The following is a 20,883-nucleotide window of genomic DNA, read 5'->3' as shown; positions in this document are numbered from 1 at the left end:
ACACCATCTCTCCTACTATCACCCCTCCATCTGTCATATCCTCAACCTCTCTCTATCCACTGCAACTGTCCCCGACACCTTCAAGCATGCTGTAGTCACGCCACTCCTCAAAAAACCATCACTAGACCCTACCTGTCCCTCCAACTACCGCCCCATCTCCCTCCTACCCTTCCTCTCCAAGACACTTGAGCGCGCAGTCCACAGCCGCTGCCTTGATTTTTCTCTCCTCTCATGCCATCCTTGATCCGCTTCAATCCGGTTTTCGCCCTCTTCACTCGACAGAAACAGCACTTTCTAAAGTCTGTAATGACCTGTTCCTTGCCAAATCCAGAGGCCACTACTCCATCCTCATCCTCCTGGATCTATCCGCCGCTTTTGACACTGTCAATCATGACTTACTTCTTGCCACACTGTCCTCATTTGGGTTCCAGGGCTCTGTCCTCTCCTGGATCTCCTCCTATCTCTCCCACCGCACCTTCAAAGTTCACTCTCATGGATCTTCCTCCACCCCCATCCCCTTATCTGTTGGTGTTCCCCAGGGATCGGTCCTTGGACCCCTTCTCTTCTCAATCTACACCTCTTCCCTGGCTCCCTGATCTCATCTCATGGTTTCCAGTATCATCTCTATGCTGATGACACCCAACTGTATCTCTCCACACCAGACATCACCGCGGAGACCCAGGCAAAGGTATCGGCCTGCTTATCCAACATTGCTGCCTGGATGTCCAACCGCCACCTGAAACTGAACATGTCCAAGACCGAGCTTATCGTCTTTCCACCAAAACCCACTTCTCCTCTTCCTCCACTTTCTATCTCAGTTGATAAACACCCTCATCCTCCCCGTCTCATCTGCCCGCAACCTCGGAGTCATCTTTGACTCCTCTCTCTCCTTCTCTGCGCATATCCAGCAGATAGCCAAGACCTGTCGCTTCTTCCTCTTTAACATCAGCAAAATTCGCCCTTTCCTCTCTGAACACACCACCCGAACTCTCGTCCACGCTCTCATTACCTCTCGCCTGGACTACTGCAACTTACTCCTCACCGGCCTCCCACTTAGCCATCTATCCCCCCTTCAGTCTGTTCAGAACTCTGCTGCACGTCTCATATTCCGCCAGAACCGATATACTCATATCACCCCTCTCCTCAGGTCACTTCATTGGCTTCCGATCAGATACCGCATTCAATTCAAGCTTCTCCTTCTTACCTACAAATGCACTCAGTCTGCTGCCCCTCACTACCTCTCTACCCTCATCTCCCCTTACGTTCCCGCCCGTAACCTCCGTTCACAGGATAAATCCCTCCTCTCAGTACCCTTCTCCACCACCGCCAACTCCAGGCTCCGCTCATTCTGCCTCACCTCACCCTTTGCTTGGAACAACCTTCCTGAACCCTTACGCCAAGCCCCCTCCCTGCCCGTCTTCAAGTCTTTGCTTAAAGCCCACCTCTTCAATGCTGCGTTCGGCACCTAACCCTTACCGTTCAGTGAATCCAGACTGCCCCCAATTTGACTGCCCCTATCGGAACCGACCGGTTCACTTGTCTATTAGATTGTAAGCTCTTTGAGCAGGGACTGTCTCTCTTTGTTAAATTGTACAGCGCTGCATAACCCTAGTAGCGCTCTAGAAATGTTAAGTAGTAGTAGTAGAAGCCAGAAAATCTATGGAGAGAGCCAGGAGTAGTAGACAAAACAGGAACAAAGACCAAACAGCGTGACTATATTGCATCCTACATAGGACCTGTTGAACTGTGTCTTCTGGCCTTCCTTATATTCAATTATTAATCATTACATACACAGTGCTGGTCCATTAGAATCTACTGGGGGGGGGGGGGGTTCTTTCTGTCTGATACCCAGATAAACTGGAATGGAGGAGTAGCCTAATAGAGCAACAAGATGAGAACCAGGAAAGCTAGGTTTCAAACACCTCTAACACTCCTTGTGATTCTGGACAGGTCACTTAACCCTCCATTCATCAAATGCAAACTTAAAGGGAAACTCTATAACTGGGCACTTGCAATTACATGTGCCTTGTGTGCATTACATGGCAAACTTAGCAGCACCCATTTACACCCACCATTCACCTGCTATAAATGGCTGTGCCTAAATTTTGGCATGCCAATTTGATATGCTAGTGTTTTCTATAACAGCATCTTGGCACACAGTTATAGAATTGGCACTTAGTGTATGGTATCAGCATGCCTAAATTGAGGCGCCAAGTTATAGAATTGAACCCACAGACTAAGCTTTCTAGAGTGTGAGTTAAATTCAAAATTTCTTTCCTCTTCCCTCCTGGTGAAAAGGGTTGGTTGCTAACAAAAACATGGTTTCTTCTTGTTGACATTGTTTTGCCTTTTTTTTTCCCCCAAAACAATCACAGGTAGGGATTCTCACTTGTGAGAACTTACTGTTATGCTTCTCCTAAGAGAATGTGAAGCTACTTGTAACAAGTGTTATCCATGGGAAGTAGGACAGTAATCCTCATAATACCTACTCACCTCCCTTTGGAGTTGTATTTAGCTAATAAGCTTCATACGGAACTGAGATCGCTCAACAAGATGCAGTAATATGGGAAGTGAAGCACCTGTGCAGTTGAAGCAAAAGCACTATCAAGTTTCTATGGTTTTGGGGAGTCTTTCTCACTCTGGACTTTGTCAAATGATATCACCCAGTATTTGCTGTCTACAGAGAATATCATTTACAAGGTAAGTACCTTCACTTTCTCTGTGTTCTCATAAAGAAGTAAATAAGAAAATTAAAGCAGTGGTTCCCAAACCTGGTCCTGGAAGCATTCCAGCCAGTCGGGTTTTCAGGATATCCACAATGAATATTCATGAGAGAGATTTGCATGCAAATATCTCTCATAAATATTCATTGTATTAACATCAACTGAGTAAATGCTTTCCTAGTTATCCAATCAAACCTATAAATGGCAAGTGACCGACTCACCTGCAAATGCGCAGTAGAGACTTCCCTCTCTGTCCCGCCCCCGCGTCAAGATGTGATGACGGGGAAGGGGGGCGGACAGAGAGGGAAACTGCGCTGAAGGGGAGGGAGGGAACCGCTGACGTCGCTACCGCTCCCCCCCCCCCAAGGTAGCCGCTACCGCCCCCCCCACCCCCGGAGTCGCCACCACCCCCCCTTCACCCGGCCCGGGCCCTCTCTTCGTTATTGAACTTACAGCAGCGCCGAAACAGCAGCAAGCAGCTCAGCTTCAGCTCCCGTCGGCCTTCCTTCCCTGCCTGTGCCCCGCCCTCGCCGACGTGACGTCACACGAGGGCGAGGCACAGGCAGTGAAGGAAGGCCAACGGGAGCTACTGCTTGCTGCTGTTTCGGCGCTGCTGTAAGTTGAATAACGAAGAGAGGGCCCGGCCGGGTGAAGGGGGGGGTGGGTGGCGACTCCGCATGGGGGGGGGCGGTAGCGGCTACCTGGGGGGGGGAGGGGACATGGACGTCTCAGAAGGAGGGGGGCCTTGGAGCTGGGAGGAGGGAAGGGGGCCTTGGGAGCTGGGGGGGCCTGGGGCCTTGGAACTGGGAGGGAGGGAAGGGGGCCTTGGGAGCTGGGGGGGGCCTTGGGAGCTGGGGGGGCCTGGGGCCTTGGAACTGGGTGGGAGGGAGGGCGGGGGGACTTGCAGCTGGAAGGGGGGAGGACTGGAGCCTTGGAGCTGGGAGGGAGGGCAGGGGGGCCCTTACAGTTGTGAGGGGAGAGCAGGGGGCCTTGGAACTGGGAGGGAGGGAGCTGTGGGGGCCTGGGGCCTTGGAACTGGGAGGGAGGGCGGGGGGGGCCTTGCAGCTGAGAAGGGGGGAGGACTGGAGCCTTGGAGCTGGAGGGCAGGGGGGCTGTTACAGTTGTGAGGGAGAGCAGGGGGCCTTGGAACTGGGAGGGCGGGAGGGCAGGGGGCCTTGGGAGCTGGGGGGGGGGGGCCTGGGGCCTTGGAACTGGGAGGGGGGCAGGGGGCCTTGGGAGCTGGGGGGGAGGGCCTGGGGCCTTGGAACTGGGAGGGAGGGCGGGCAGGCAGGGGGCCTTGCAGCTGGGAAGGGGGGAGGACTGGAGCCTTGAGCTGGGAGGGAGGGCAGGGGGGCCCTTACAGTTGTGAGGGAATGGGGCCCCTTACAGTTGTGAGGGAGAGCAGGGGCCTTGGAACTGGGAGGGGAGGGAAAGGGGGCCTTGGGAGCTGGGGGGAGGGCCTTGGAACTGGGAGGGGAGGGAGGGCAGGGGGCCTTGCAGCTGGGAAGGGGGGAGGACTGGAGCCTTGGAGCTGGGAGGGAGGGACAGAGGGGGCCTTGGAGCTGGCAGGGAAGGAGGATGGCAGGGGCTTTGCAGCTGCAACGGGAGGGGGGCCTTGGGGAAAAAAAACATTCCAATACCCCGCCCGTTTTTACGGGCTTAACGGCTAGTATAATATAAAATAGTAACTATAACTACTGCTTAATGTATCAAAATCTTTTTTATTCAAAATATCTAATATAAATGAAAATATCTTTCCATAATCTTAACCATGCACTCCTCCCATTCATACTTAAAATAAAATTTATTAAATGATAACAATCTATCTCCAGAGTTTTACAAACCAGCTAATACGATAAACACATATACATATGAAGCCCAATATTAAAGATCAAAATCTACAGTCATAAAATGATTGCGATAACCAAGGCTCCTCCTTTGTTAGTATATGTCGCCTGAGATATACCAATCAGAATGTTTATACGCATTACTTTGTAACTGAGTAGATGAGAGCGTGTTTTCTTGCAACTACTATTTCATCCTTGGGCAACCAAGTCACTTCCAAAATATGTTGAAATGTTCACAACAATCTTACAAAACTTCACCAACTCCAATTTTCTTGTTTTGCAGTCTCTCCCGTCTTCATAGAACCTGACACTGTTACTGCATTTTGCAAAGCCATCATCAGAGGTTCAACTGAAAGTAATTTTGCTCCTCTTACAAACTGCATAATCAGAATGAACTTCCATCAGTGTTAGAGGAAAATGGCATCTGACACAGTTACTACATTACGCAAAATGTTAGGGGTTGAACTATAAAGTGCAGATTAACATGGTGAAAATTATATACTTATCCTGTTAATATCCTATCCTTTATTTTTCAGCACATACAATATACCTGACAGTAATTTTGCTCCTCTTACAAAACTGCATAATCAGAATGAACCTCCATCGGTGTTAGGAGGAAAATGGCGTCTGACTCCTCCAAACGCCTGGAACACAAGCACAAGGGCAGTGCAGAACTTCTACGTCAGGAAGTGCAAGCAAGCAGGAGTAGAGGTAGAGGTTGACCAAAGACGAATTCAACACTGGAGATAACATGAGGAAATTATTTATTATTGTTAACACAAAAGGACCTGACATGGTCCATGTTTCGGTGTCGCAAAATGCCTACATCAGGGGTCTTGTTTATATTCTAAAAAACATAAAAATGTAATATCCATATACAATGTATACATAAACAGATGATTTGTATAAATCTATCTAAAACATAATGAATAAAAGATTAAAAATGATGATAAAGATGTAAGTTTCAGTATGAATAAAAATGTAAATATAACAATACTGTGGACAATAAAGAAAAATGTTCAAGGTCAACGATATAAAAATGTAATAAAATATAAGAATTTGATACAAACTAATAATGTGGTCCTCAAGTTTTTTTAATGCATCAAATAAATGTTGTCGGTATTCGAATGTAGCAATGGGACCACCAAGATTATGGTAAGTAACATATATGTGTATTGATCTGCATCTGATCAACCCAGAAATGTCATATCCAGAAAATAATATATAGAAAAATATACAAAAGGGATATGGACAAACAACTATACAAAAAAGTAGACCATTAGGGATTGTGGTGAAAAAGGAGAGAACCACATGAAGTGAGTGGGGATGCACTAGTACTGCACCCAAAACTGTCAAAAGGCATGCACTCTAGAAGTATGGAAGAACAAAGGAAAGCGTCGTATATAATTGTATAGATAATATGAAAACACATTTTAAAAAATTCTCTAATTATGGCACCATGTCAAAATTATCAAAACAAATATATATAAAAGATATAAAAAATGTATGTAAAACATCTCTCCATTTGTATATGTTGACTTTAAAAAAAATATTTTTATATGTTTTCTATGCATTCTTTTTTATCTTTTATATATATTCGTTTTGATAATTTTGACGTGGTGCCATAATTAAAGATAATAATATATTACTTCAGCCTGGAAATTTTTTGTAGGATCTTCTTCCACCAATTGATAAAATTCAATATCTCCTAATTGCTTTTCCACTTCTTTTAAATATTGATCCTTATTCCTGAACCACTATACTTCCTTCCTTAACAGCCCAAGATATCACAATAGTCTCATCCATTGCAAATGTTTTAAAGCATTTCTGCCATGCTTTTGAAAAGTTAACTTGTATATATTGTTTGTTCTAACTTTTCTACATCCTTTTCAAGAGCATAGCAGAATTTGTGCAGTGGATTTTTCAGGTTCATAAATTGGATTTTCATAAAATAATGGGACTGCTTCTTATCCTCATCTAAAGTTGTGCTCCTCTGCTTGTGAAATTCTGATTTTTTTTTATAACTGGTTTCACAGTGATAACAATTAGGCAGAAACAATGGAGTTAATTATAACAAGACTATAAGAGTAAAAACTATACAGATTGTTCCCCCTTCTTTCTTCCCCTATTCTACCTGCCTTCAGCTTATATGTATTTCTAGTTCTCTACAATAAGCCAGTGCATATTTCTTTCAGAGAAGGAAGTTCATTCTGGTACATGCATCCAGTCCGATGGGTCAATTTGACCTTTCCCTATACATATGTTTCTTCTGTGTAACAACTGTGTGTTGATTCCTACAAATCTGAATACAGCAGCTTAAAATAAATGCTACATTATGGGTAATACACTGAAGTAGGATGTTGATTTTGTCTGGTTTACTTATCTTAAATTTTGATGTGTGTTAATGTTTGAAGTCATTCACTGTGCAGAATTAGAATTGCATTTGAATCAATGCATTATTTGTGCACTGGTGTGGTGTAAAACAACTTATTTGTTTGGATGCATGGTTGACAGAAAGATTAGTGCTTTTTGTTCAGGGAACATTCATAGTCAAGTCATTCAGAATGCATTAATTCAAATAAAAGGCTTTTTTGTAAATATAAAACCATTTCTCTCTTTCAACCATCTTGAATATAATATTGACTGTAAAGCAGCCTATAATTTATTAAAAATGGGGAAACTATGCTGTAAATGTATTTTTTAATTCTTTAAATGGGATTATATTCATGTAAAAATGTTGGGATAATTGGTAGGGCTTTTTTTTTTATCCTCTCTACCCTAGGGTGGAGGCCATCTTAGGGTAGAGAGGATAAATCTGCTCAGTACCCTCTATCCTCACAGTAGCTTCACACATTGCAGCTACCACAGAACTTAGTTGCATCACATTCTCCCCCTACCCTGGCCAATTCTCATTTTCAGTGGCAGGGGGCATAGGAGAGTTCTGACTGGCTGGTGCCTCTTCTGCCATGTTTATATCATGAAAAAAGTAGCAGGGAAGGAAGAAGTTGAGAGAGGCACAACTGGTGCTGTTCTCTCTCTTCTAGTGGTGCAATTTTCAGATTCAGGAAGCTTTAATGTTGTGCTGTGTTTGTCCTAATTTTATTCTGTGAGCGACAGGGGGCAGTAGTGACACTACTTCCCAACCTTCGCACACAAAAACCTATCCACTGAGGGATACAATACAAATATTTTATTTAACTACTACTATACCAGAATTACTTAGGGGGTCTTTTCTAAAGCTTATCTTGGGTTATCTGCAGCAGGGTCCATTTTATTCCTATGGGCCCTGCTGCAGATAACTCAATTTAAGTTTTAGTAAAAGACCCCCTTAGTTACTTAGAAAAATAAAGAAAATAATGCAGGGCTGGGATAAGCAATTATTTGGTTTATTATGATAGGAGCAAGTAATAAAAACAGGTTAGAAATTCAAAGCAATGCAAGGCAAATGCAAAGAGAACAGGTTAGAAGGGGAGAAGACTGCTGCTATCTGGTTCACCAGTTAGAGAAATCTATCTCCCCTTTTCTGCTGAAATATATTTATACGACTTGAGGACTTGGCTGAAAAACATGTTCACATAACATTGTTCAGGTGTTCAACATTCTGAAGTTCCCCTAACTGTTGCTTCCAACCATCTTTTCCATCAGACCTAGATCATCTTCACGGATTTGGTTGCTACTACTATTGGGAGGCTATACAATGACCCTGAGAGGGTCATGGATGCAATCTGAACTTCCACCTCAACTTTGTATCCTAACCCCTTGTCCTTAACTTTCATTTGTTACTAGTAAAAAAGACCCGTTTCTGTTTGAAAAGAAACGAGCACTAGCAAGGTTTTCCTCTGAGTGTGTATGTTTGAGAGAGTGACTGTGTGAGAGAGGCTTCTGTTCCTGCTGCTGTGCATTTCCCGTGTTGTGCTGATTCACTGCTCCCTGTATCGTGGCTCCGCCCCTCTCCCTTCTACTGGCCAATCTGATGTGGGTTGTGACATCACTATTATCTACTCCAACATGATCCATGGTTCCAGGCAGCCTCAGGATGTTGGAGGTGAGAATTATTATATAGGATGGTATAAGCTTCTTCCACTTTGCAGAAGCTTGCTAAATATTTGAATATTGCTTTTATATAAACCCTTCCCCCCCCCCATTTTGTTAGCCATTCTCAGGACTACTTCCATCCTATTAATGTCAATACCAGGTATGCATCTAGAACTGGTCACAGTACTCAAGGTGAGGTCTCGGTGACTTATACAAGGGCAGTGTTCCCCATTTTTGCTGTTGGTGATTTTCATGTTTTGTTACTGTTACTTTCTGTGCACCTATCTACTATGACAAGCTAAGTCCTTGGTCCTTTTCCTGCTTGACAATTGCAAATCTGTGTCTTCATAACTTACTATAACAGAAGCACATGCCCACAAGGAGGATATTCAAGTGTTCCTCTGCCTAGATGACTGGTTAATAAGCCCATACTGAATGGGAAGTTACTGATGCCATTCAAACCTCCAGCCATCTGCTAGAGAAGCTGGGATTCTCGATAAATTACCTAAAGTCCAGCCTCTGCTCTGCAAAAAATGTGTTTAATAGGAGTACTGTTACAGCCAAAGCTAGGAGCTTCTTAACTCAGGACAGAATGCAAGAACTCATGAGCAGTATCCACCTCAGGAATTGCAAGAAAGCAAGAGCAGGACATGCATGAAGCTGCTAGGTCATATGGTGTTCACAGTTAATATTGTCCCCTTTCCATCTCTTCATAGGAGCAGAGGTTTCAATGGAATCATGCCATGTCAATTTTCTTGCACAAGATTGCTCCTTCACCTTGCCTATTAAGGTACCTCCACTGATGGACATCAGTCAACTTGTTGAAGGGGTCCTCTTTTCGGCAGCTTTGGCATCCTTACATCTTACCATGGAAGCTTCGTACATAGAATGGGATGCATATTTTGACTGAAGAAAGAAAGATACTGCATATTTATCAATTAGTGTTGCAAGTGATCTTCAGTGTGGTAAGGTTATTTGCATATTATAAGAAAGCAAGATTATTCTAGGCTAGACCAGTGGTTTGCAACACAGTCCTCTGGGATCACCCGTCAATCATATTTTCAGGATATCCACAATGAATATGCTTGAGAGAGATTTACCTACCAAGAAGGCAGTGTATACAAATCTATTTCATGCATATTCATTGAGGGTATCCTGAAAACCCAACTGGCCAGGTGGTCCATGAGGACTGGGTTGAACACCACTGGTCTAGACAACCATGTACTATATTAACAGACAGGGAGGCATCCGATTACTATCCCTTCATAATAAACAGCCAGAAACTGGACTGTGTAATTTCCATAGGAGCTTTTCTAAGACCATGCATTTATGTGGTGCCCAGAATCAGTTTGCAGACAAACTCGGTTTAAGTACTTCAGCTGCATAAATAGTTGCTAAATTTGTAAGTAGAAGATTGGTTGCCTCAAAAAGGTTTTGAAACTTATGTGAATAAAAAGGTATGACTGTTTAGCTCTAGAGAAATTAAGCACAGATTAGCTCATCATACCCTTGCAATAGATTGACCATTGACCATCATATATGCATACCTGCCAATCTTTAATTGACAAGACCCTGTTCACCTTAAAGGGAAAGAGGCTTAATGATCCTTATAGGCTCATATTGATCTCCCACAAATGTGGTTCCCATTTCTTCTACAACTCTCAGTAGTTTAGTTTATTTACTTATATTCCATTTATACCTAGAGTAAACAATAAGGCTGAAGGTCTTTTCAAAGCTTATTACTCAGAATGAGTAAGCCCAACTTCAGCTCAACCTTAGCCTCAATGGTTTAAATGTCTCAACAACTTTAGATTATAACCTTTCATATTATGTAAAACACACTGCAGGTTGATCCATCTTTTTGTGTCCTACTATCCAAACTCTCAATATTACCACCTCATAAAGAGCAATTGCTAACTGGTTAGCAGAAAGTATTCAGTTCTGCTACTATCAAACAGGCCTATGAATTTAAGACAAAGAAAAGGCTGATTGGGTCAGAGTCATGGCTGCATCAGAAACCCCTTTAAATTCAGCCTCCATACAGAAAATTAGCAAACTTTTTACTTGGTTGTCTTTGCACCATTAACTCTCACTGGTAACTGAATCACACTTTTGAAGAGACAGTGCCTTTGGTAAAGGATTGTTGAGCAATGTGTTCCATAACCACTTCAACTTCAAACAAAATAGGTTGCTCAGAAGTATTTCAAATAAGGATCACAGATTCATATCAGCGCCTACAGTGCAGGTGTACACTTGTGAGATAACATGGTATGATCTTATGCACAGGAAACATCACACATACTTAGAAACTTTTTCTCTATCCTGGTGCAATCAGATAATGTAATCCACTAGTGTGTCTGATTGTACTGTGTATGGAGATCCCCTGTTACAGGTAAGTAGTTTTGGCCTTTGCAATGCACCAGATAAGTTTATATGACAAAATAGTACCACCTGACTAATTTTATTTTGATTTTCAGTCATCTCTTTGACCTCAATTGCTCAGTAACACCAGGAAGTTATGGATTTTCATAAACTATAAGAAAAAAATTAATACATGCTAATTTTTTTAAGCTTGAAAAGATCATTTGAAACTCATTTTAATAAGCTTTCAGCTTCTGCTGAGGTAATCAATAGAAATCAAACAAAATTAAAACATGGAAAAGAAAATAAGATGATACCTTTTTTATTGGACATAACTTAATACATTTCTTGATTAGCTTTTGATTAGTGGAGGAGTGGCCTAGTGGTTAGGGTGGTGGACTTTGGTCTTGAGGAACTGAGTTCGATTCCCGGCACAGGCAGCTCCTTGTGACTCTGGGCAAGTCACTTAACCCTCTATTGCCTGCCACATAGAGCCTGCCATGAGTGGGAAAACGCGGGGTACAAATGTAACAAAAAAAAAAAGGTTGCCCTTCTTCGTCAGATCAGAAATAAGCAAATGTGGTAGCTGACAGTGTATATAACAGTCTCTCATAGACAGTCTAGCAGGATGGGTAGGAGATGTGTATGGGGACTTCAAAGCATTCCATAAATAGTCTAGCAGGATGTTTGTGGGGAGGAGAGGGGAGGGTGATAAGCAGAGAAATACAACTTTATGGTTTACTAGTAAAAAAAGGCCCGTTTCTGTAACGAATGAAACCGGTGCTAGCAAGGTTTTCCTGGGAGTGTGTATGTTTGAGAGAGAGAGGCAGAGTGAATGTGCGGGTGTGTGACAGAGTGAGACTGTCTGTGTGACTGTGTGTGTGTGAGAATGAGAGCGTGTGACAGGGCCCCCTCCCCTGTTCCTAATGCCCCTCACCCCATTCCCTCCCCTCCTTTTCCTCCTCCTTCCCACACTTTGGGTTCCTTAAGGCTTTCAAAAGTCTATGTACCCCCGTGGCCCTAACGCCCAGTATCCGGATACCCCACCGCTTTCCTCCTCACCCCTCCCCCAAGATGTAATACTTTCACGTCCTTCATTTTTTAAAAAAAGTGTCCTATCTACCCTGTGTACAAATGCCCGGCATTCAGATTGTGTTCCTCTCGTAAATTTTCATTTCTTTCATTGGTTCCTTCAGTCTTTTAAAACTCTCCTATGTACCCTGTGTGCTAATGGCCAGCATTGAGATTGTTTTCCTGTCCCAAATTTGCATGTCTTTCAGTCATTCACAACTCCCCCCCCCCCCCCCCCCCCCCCTTCTCCAGTTAACACTTTCGTTCCTTCAGTCTTTTAAAACTCTCCTATCTACCTGTGTCCTAATGGCCAGCATTCAGATTGTTTTCCTTTCCAAATGTTCATGTCTTTCAGTCGTTCAGAACTCCCCCCTCCCCCCATTTAACACTTTCGGTTCCTTCAGTCTTTTAAAACTCTCCTATCAACCCTGTGTCCTAATGGCCAGCACTCAGATTGTTTTGCTTTGCCAAATTGTCTGTCACTGAGGTCAGTGCGTGCCTGCCTAGCAGACCACTTCCGGCAGGCACGGTCCCAAGCACATCCTGTTGGAGGTGAGAATTATTATATAGGATAATGGGCTAGAAAACCCAGATCCTTGTTGTCCTATCTGTTGGGTGTCAAAATATTCAATCATTCTGACTTCAAAGGTTTTACATTCCTGTATTGTTTTAAAGTTACCTTTCAGTATTCTCACTGTGAACTCACTGGTACAGTGTCCTGGTTCTGTGAAGTGTGATCAGGAGGAGCTATGGCTGCAAAAACTGAATATTAGATTTTAATATCTGACTTGTAGATTGTTATTGTTCAGCAGCTGGTGCATTCAAAAAGAAACTGAAGGAACAGACCCAAGGGAACTACTAAATAGAACGGGACTGACTACTATATAGAGCTGTGCTAATAAATGAAGTTCCTGGCAGAACAAATAGGGGGCTTGCATTTCCTACTATCAGGAATTTAGCTTTCATATATCTTTATGGTTATGAGTGAAGATGCATTTTTCAAAATTCAAATAATATGTATTTTGTCAGGCCTTGATAAATTTTATTAGGATTTAGGAACCAGCTCAAAAATCTAGAGGTCAGACTGATAGCCGGGGAGGAGTGGCCTAGTGGTTAGGGTGGTGGACTTTGGTCCTGGGGAACTGAGGAACTGAGTTTGATTCCCACTTCAGGCACAGGCAGCTCCTTGTGACTCTGGGCAAGTCACTTAACCCTCGATTGCCCCATGTAAGCCGCATTGAGCCTGCCATAAGTGGGAAAGTGCGGGGTACAAATGTAACAAAAAAAGGGGGGCATAGGAGCAACTTACCTGAATTTCCAATGCTGTGTTATAGTGAAAGACAAGGGAGCTACAGAGATGCTATAGAATGAGTGCACTTCTAGAGAAGCCTTTGAACTACTTAATGGGGGGGAGAGTGGTATGAGAACTGACCTTGAAGTGCTAAGCTCTGCTGTTGCATTTATATGAGCAAATGGAAGGCACAGCTACAGGATCTCAGTCCTACTTCATAGAGACCATGGCTTCAGTATGCAGTGGAGTCGACTACACGTGGAGGATTGAGGTCCAGTGTGGCAAAGCTGAAAGCAGACACAGCCCTTCTAAGAGTTGGCTCTCAATGAACTCAGACTTGTGGGACTCTCCCCACAAACCAGGGCCAACCATAATTCTGGTAATCTTTTGGTGATGTGACTGGAGCCTGTAAAGGGAGGAAGCTATCGCTGGTGGGGAGAGGCTCAATATGACTTTTTCATCAGGATTAATGTTGCTTCCAGGGCTGACCTCCTTGAGCCAAGATTAATGTTACTTCCAGGGCTGGCCTCCTTGAGCCACGTTTGTAAAGATGAAAGCTCTGAAGATGTGAAGGATCTGGACAAAGTAAAGGCTGACAGGGTAGGTACAATGCATGGGGGTTCAACTCTGAATTTACAAAGTCTTTTGCTGTGGATACCAAAACTGTTACCCTAGGTGCTATTTAGGAGACATTAATCAAGCTTGAGTCCTCCATGGTGAAGTGGATAGATGATGTCACAGTTTCTCTTTGTGCAGGTGCAAAGTCAAATGGTGTATTTAGAGAAATGTAGCTTGGATAAGAGCAATGTGGCTTCATATAAGTTCACTATAAGCAGAGGCTTTTGAGAATTATTGTAAGAGGCTGAACTTGAGATTTATCAACTTTCAAAAGTCAGACTTACTGACACATTTAGACATGTGATGAAACTATAGTGAAGTACTGACAGTTTCTACTAATATTCTCAGGTCTTTTAAATTCCAACTAAGGCTTCTCAGAATAAGAACATAAGAATAGTCATACTGGGTCAGACCAATGGTCCATCCAGCCCAGTATCCTGTTTTCAACAGTGGCCAATCCAGGTCACAAGTACCTGGCAGAAACCCAGATTGTGGCATACATAAGTATTGCCATACTGGGAAAGACCAAAGGTCCATGAAGCCCAGCATCCTGTTTCCAACAGTGGCCAATCCAGGTCACAAATACCTGGCAAGATCCCAAAAAAGTACAAAACATTTTATACTGCTTATCCCAGAAATAACGGCCTAGGACTTTTCCTTTAGTAAGCCATCCAAACGTTTTTTAAACTCCGCTAAGCTATCCGCCTTTACCACATTCTCTGGCAACGAATTCCAGAGTTTAATTACACGTTGAGTGAAGAAACATTTCTCCGATTCATTTTAAATTTACTACATTATAGCTTCATCGCATGCCCCCTAGTCCTAGTATTTTTGGAAAGCGTAAACAGACGCTTGACATCTACCCGTTCAACTCCACTCATTATTTTATAGACCTCTATCATATCTCCCCTCAGCCGCCTTTTCTCCAAGCTGAAGAGCTCTAGCCACTTTAGCCTTTCCTCATAGGGAATTCGTCCCATACCTTTATCATTTTTGTCGCCTTTCTCTGCACCTTTTCTAATTCCACTATATCTTTTTTGAGATGCGGTGACCAGAATTGAACACGATATTCGAGGTGCATTTGCACCATGGAGTGATACAAAGGCATTATAACATCCTCATTTTTGTTTTCCATTCCTTTCCTAATAATACCTAACATTCTATTTACTTTCTTAGCCGCAGCAGCACACTGAGCAGAAGGTTTCAACGTGTTATCAACGACGACACCTAGATCCCCTAACGTGGAACCTTGCATGACATAGCTATAATTCGGGTTCCTCTTTCCCACATGCATCACTTTGCACTTGCTCACATTAAACATCATCTGCCATTTAGATGCCCAGTCTCGTAAGGTCCTCTTGTAATTTTTCACAATCCTCCCGCGATTTAACGACTGTAAATAACTTTGTGCCATCAGCAAATTTAACTACCTCACTAGTTACTCCCATCTCTAGGTCATTTATAAATATGTTAAAAAGCAGCGGTCTGAGCACAGACCCCTGGGGAACCCCACTAACTACCCTTCTCCATTGAGAATACTGACCATTTAACCCTACTCTCTGTTTTCTATCTTTTAACCAGTTTTTAATCCACAATAGAACACTACCTCCTATCCCGTGACTCTCCAATTTCCTCTGGAGTCTTTTATGAGGTACTTTGTCAAACGCCTTCTGAAAATCTAGATACACAATATCAACCAGCTCACCTTTATCCACATGTTTGTTCACCCCTTCAAAGAAATGTAGTAGATTGGTGAGACAAGATTTCCCTTTACTAAATCCATGTTGACTTTGTCTCATTAATCCATGCTTTTGAATATGCTCTGTAATTTTGTTCTTAATAATAGTCTCTATCATTTTGCCCAGCACCGACGTCAGACTCACCAGTCTATAATTTCCCAGATCTCCTCTGGAACCTTTTTAAAAAATCGGTGTTACATTGGTCACCCTCCAATCTTCTGGTACCATCCTCCAGGTTTACAGAGAATTCATTAAGTTTCTCTGACTTATCAGCTTCGAATACCATTTCCGGCACTGGTATCCCACCCAAATCTTCCTCGGTGAAGACCGAAGCAAAGAATTAATTTAATCTCTCCGCTATGGCTTTGTCTTCCCTGATCGCCCCTTTTACTCCTTGGTCATCTAGCGGTCCGACTGATTCTTTTGCCGGCTTCCTGTTTTTAATATACCTAAAAAAAAATTTTACTATGTGTTTTTGCCTCCAACACAATCTTTTTTTTAAAGTCCCTCTTATCAGCGCTTTGCATTTGACTTGACATTCCTTATTTTATTTTATTTATAAGGATCTATTTACTGCCTTTTTGAAGGAATTCACTCGAGGCGTGTACAGTAAGAATAGATCAAGCATGGGAAATAGACAATTACAGCAGTAAAAATATTCAAAAATAATACAAAGTATGGCATGTTATACTGTTTACAATGTCAACACAATACGTAATAGAACATTATAGGTGATAGCGAACATTATAGGTGATATGCTGTTTCTTATTATTTTCAGTTGGTTCCTTCCATTTTCTGAAGGATTTTCTTTTAGCTCTAATAGCTTCCTTCACCTCACTTTTTAACCACGCCGGCTGTCGTTTGGTCTTCTGTTCTCCTTTTTTAATACGGGGAATATATTTGGCCTGGGCTTGCAGGATGGTGTTTTTGAACAGCATCCACGCCTGATGTAAATTTTTGACCCTCGCAGTCGCTCTTCTAAGTTTTTTCACCGTTCTTCTCATTTTATCATAGTCTCCTTTTTTAAAGTTAAACGCTAACGTATTTGATTTCCTATACATAAGTACGTAAGTACATAAGCACTGCCACGCTGGGAAAAGACCAAAGGTCCATCAAGCCCAGCACTCTGTCTCAGACAGCGGCCAATCCAGGCCCCAAGAACCTGGCAAAACCCCAAAATTTAATAACGATCAATGGACTTTTCCTTCAGGAATCTGTCCAGACCCCCTTTAAACTCAGCAAAGCCAGCTGCCGTCACTACCTTCTCTGGCAATGAGTTCCAGAGTCTACCCACGCGCTGAGTAAAGAAAAACTTTCTCCAATTTGTTTTAAACCTACCACATTCTAATTTCATCTTGTGTCCCCTGGTTCTATTATTGTTAGAAAGCGTAAACAAACGCTTCACATCTGTCCGCTCTACCCCACTCATTATTTTGTAGACCTCTATCATATCACCCCTCAGCCGCCTTTTCTCCAAGCTAAAGAGTCCTAGCCTTCTTAACCTGTCCTCATAAGGTAGTTGTCCCATCCCTTTATGTATACTTACTTCAAAGCTAATATCAAATCCGATGATCACTGTTATGAAGCAGCCCCAGCACCATTAACTCCCGCACCAGATCATGCACTGCACTAAGGACTAGGTCTAGAATTTTTCCTTCTCTCGTCGGCTCCTGTACCAGCTACTCCATAAAGCTGTCCTTGATTTCATCAAGGAATTTTACCTCCCTAGCGTTCCCCGATGTTACATTTTATCGGGGTAATTGAAATCACCCATTATTATTCTGTTGCCCAGTTTGTTCGCACCCCTAATTTTCTTTAAAATTTCTGCATCCGTCTGTTCATCCTTGCCAGGCGGACGGTAGTACACTCCTATCACTATCCTTTTCCCCTTTACACATAGCTGAGATGTTTAAACAATCTTGATGTCACCACTATGCTGAAGGAGTCCCACTTGACTACCCTTAACAAGGGGGACTTAAGTACGCGAGCATGACAAAATGTCAATTTTATGAGGCTATCTGTATTTGTTTTTCTTGGTATTTCCAGACCTCCTCAGGAGAGATGTAAGGCCTCTTTTGCTTTGAGACAAAGACTTATTTCTTTGGAGAAACTTTTTTTGTTCCATTTGTTGTGGCTATGTGTGGTTACTTTTCAAAATGCCAAATATATTTTTTATAACCTTTTCAACTGAAAAGCTTTCTTGATAAATCAGAGTTTTCAGTATTATTTTTGTGTAGGGCAGATTTTGGTTCACCATGGCTATGCTGAAAAGATTCTTGTAAATTGAATAATGCCTCCTTGCAGTCCTTATTTCTTCTTTTCCTTTAAATATAATTGAATGTGTTATCTGCCCTTATTCCTTTGACAACCTCCCCTGTTTTGTGATCTTGCCTCAACATGCTGTGTTTATACTTATTTAAATCGTATGTGGTTCATTCATTTTCCTTTCAGCTTTGTGGTTTCTTTGTTCAAGTCATTTTCTTAATTGTAATTCAATAAAAAGGGTTAAAAGAGAAAAAAATTTGAACTGTATATGAAAGTGCAAAAGGAGACAATGCAGTGTCTTGAAAAAGGATTACATGGGTGAGAAAAGTCATGCAACTGCATTTTGAAAGATTTTAGTGAACAGACACCCTGTTTCCCCAAAAGTAAGACATCCCCCGAAAATAAGACCTAGTAGAGGTTTTCCTGAATTGCTAGATATAAGGCCTCCCCCGAAAGTAAGACCTAGCAAATTTTTGTTTGAAAGCAGGGCCGCCGAGAACCGGACAAGGCCGCCCCCGGGTGGCCCCCCCCCCCACCCTCCGTCGCTCCCGGAACTAACCTTAAATGCCTCCTTTCACCTTTGCAGCAAGCAGCAGCAGGGCAGACCTCTCCTTCCTTCCGTGCCCCGCCCTCATGGACGTTATGTCAGGCGAGGGCGGGACACGGAAGGAAGGAGTGGCCTGCCCTGCTGCTGCGAAGGTGAAAGGAGGCATTTAAGGTTAGTTCCGGGAGCGACGGAGGGCGGGCGGGCCAACCCCGATCCAACCCCGATGTTTCCCCGAAAAATAAGACAGCCCCTGAAAATAAGACCTAGTTAATTTTTGGGGGGCAAAAATTAATATAAGACAGTGTCTTATTTTCAGGGAAACACGGTAGTTGATGGTTCAATGGGAGAGCTGTGTAGAGCAAGTTACATTAGTCTAATTCGGAGATGAAGAGAGGATGGATACAAGTTTTGGTAGTATGTTCAGAAAGGGATGGACCGATATATCTTGGGGCCAGCCTCCTACTTCAGCAGCCAGAGCTTTAGGTTCTTATAATTGCCCATCCACCCCAGCAGCTTCAGCCCCTCTAATCCTCCAACTATGCACTGCACCCCAACCCATTCCACCAGCATTCTCTACCTCTTTCAAACACCCACCATCCCATACATCCAGTGGTGGTCTGGAACTGGTTTGCACCAGCTTCCAAGAGCCGATTGTTAGGTTTTTAAGAATTTTGGGAGCCTGTTGTTAAAGTGCCCCCCCCCCCTCCCTGTGGCTACTTTAACGACCAGCTTCCAAAATTTAAGTTCAGGCCCCTCCTGAACTCCCTTTTACTTTGCTGGTGGTGATGCCAAGCCCCGTCAGCTAAATAAATAGACTGCAACCACTCTCTGCTGCTTGTTTCTGGCTCTGAGCAGCATTCCGGGACTTCTCACGCATCCAATCGAATACGAATATTCAGTACAGCCCTAATTGAGATACTAAAAAATTAAGCACAATTGCTGTTTCAATGACTCTGCAATTTCCTGGCTGAAATGAGCAGTTTGCTGACACTTATATGTGACACAGAGGAGTGGCAAAAGCCAATGGGAATTTTTAAACAATATGTGTATACTCCCATGCAAAATCAGGAATACACTTGTATTTTGTAGATTGCTCAAATCATAGTAACATAGTAACTGATGGCAGATAAAGACCTGAATGGTCCATCCAGTCTGCCCAACAAGATAAACTCATTTTACATGGTATGTGATACTTTATATGTATACTCGAGTTTGATTTGTCCTTGCCTTTCTCAGGGCATAGACCGTAAAAATCTGCCTAGCACTCTTCTTGTACTAAAAGTTCTGAATCTAACTTCGAAGCCCCTTAAAATTTACACTCCAGCCCATCCATATCTATTCAGTTATGATCAGGGCGTAGACCATAGAAGTCTGCCCAGCACCGGTTTTGCTTCCCAGTTACTAGCGTTGTCACCCAATCTCTGATAAGATTCTGTAGATCCATTCCTTCTAAACAGGAATCCTTTGTGTTTAAAATGTTTGAATCCCATTACCGTTTTCATCTCCACCACTGCCTGTGGGAGGGCATTCCACATATCTACTGCCCTATCCTTGAAAAAATACTTCCTGACATTACCCCTGAGTCTGCCCCCCTTCATCCTCAATTCATGTCCTTTAGTTCTACCACCTTCCCGTCTCTGGAAAAGGTTTGTTTGCGGATTAATACCTTTCAAATATTTGAACATCTGTATCATGTCACCCCTGTTTCCTCCAAGGTATCATACTCGTTTGTCCCATCTGCATGTGTATATTGCAGTATTTCAAAACCGGCATTAAGACATGTATACTGTTTACATGACCTCTCAAATTTAGGTCTGAAATTCATTCTCCTAGATATAGATGCCTCGGAGGTGGGGGGTGGAATTCTATAACTTGGCACTCCAGTGCCACAAGTTGAGTATCAATTAACAGTACCTTGGTGCCAACATTCCATTATACAATACTAGCATGAGTCATCATTGACGTACCCACATTTAGGCACACCCACTTAGGTGACTCTAATGCAGATGGTGCCTATATTTAGGTGCAGCCCAGTCTATTGCTATCATAAATTGGTGTGCCTAACTGTGCCATGCAGTGCACAGAACTAAGAGTATTCTATAAGGTGCACATGTAAGAAGACACATGTCCCACCCATGCTCCACCTACACATGATCCGTTGCAGTTACATGCTATAGTGCTTAGTGCATTGCGTGCATAACACCAAATTAAGGCACACCTAACTGCACCTGCCGAATTATAGAACTGTCCTAGTGCAGAAAATCATCTTTATTGTCCCCATCCAACTCTGCACCCATAGAGGGGCATAATCGAATGGGGCGCCAAAGTTTTTCTGAGGGTGTCCTCGCAGGACGTCCTCATGAACGGGCAGGGAAACCCATATTAT

The sequence above is a fragment of the Microcaecilia unicolor genome, chromosome 5 (assembly GCF_901765095.1).
Source record: "Microcaecilia unicolor chromosome 5, aMicUni1.1, whole genome shotgun sequence".
Lineage (NCBI taxonomy): Eukaryota > Metazoa > Chordata > Amphibia > Gymnophiona > Siphonopidae > Microcaecilia > Microcaecilia unicolor.
The sequence above is the reverse complement of the archived record's forward strand: the minus strand, read 5'-3'. Positions refer to the sequence as shown.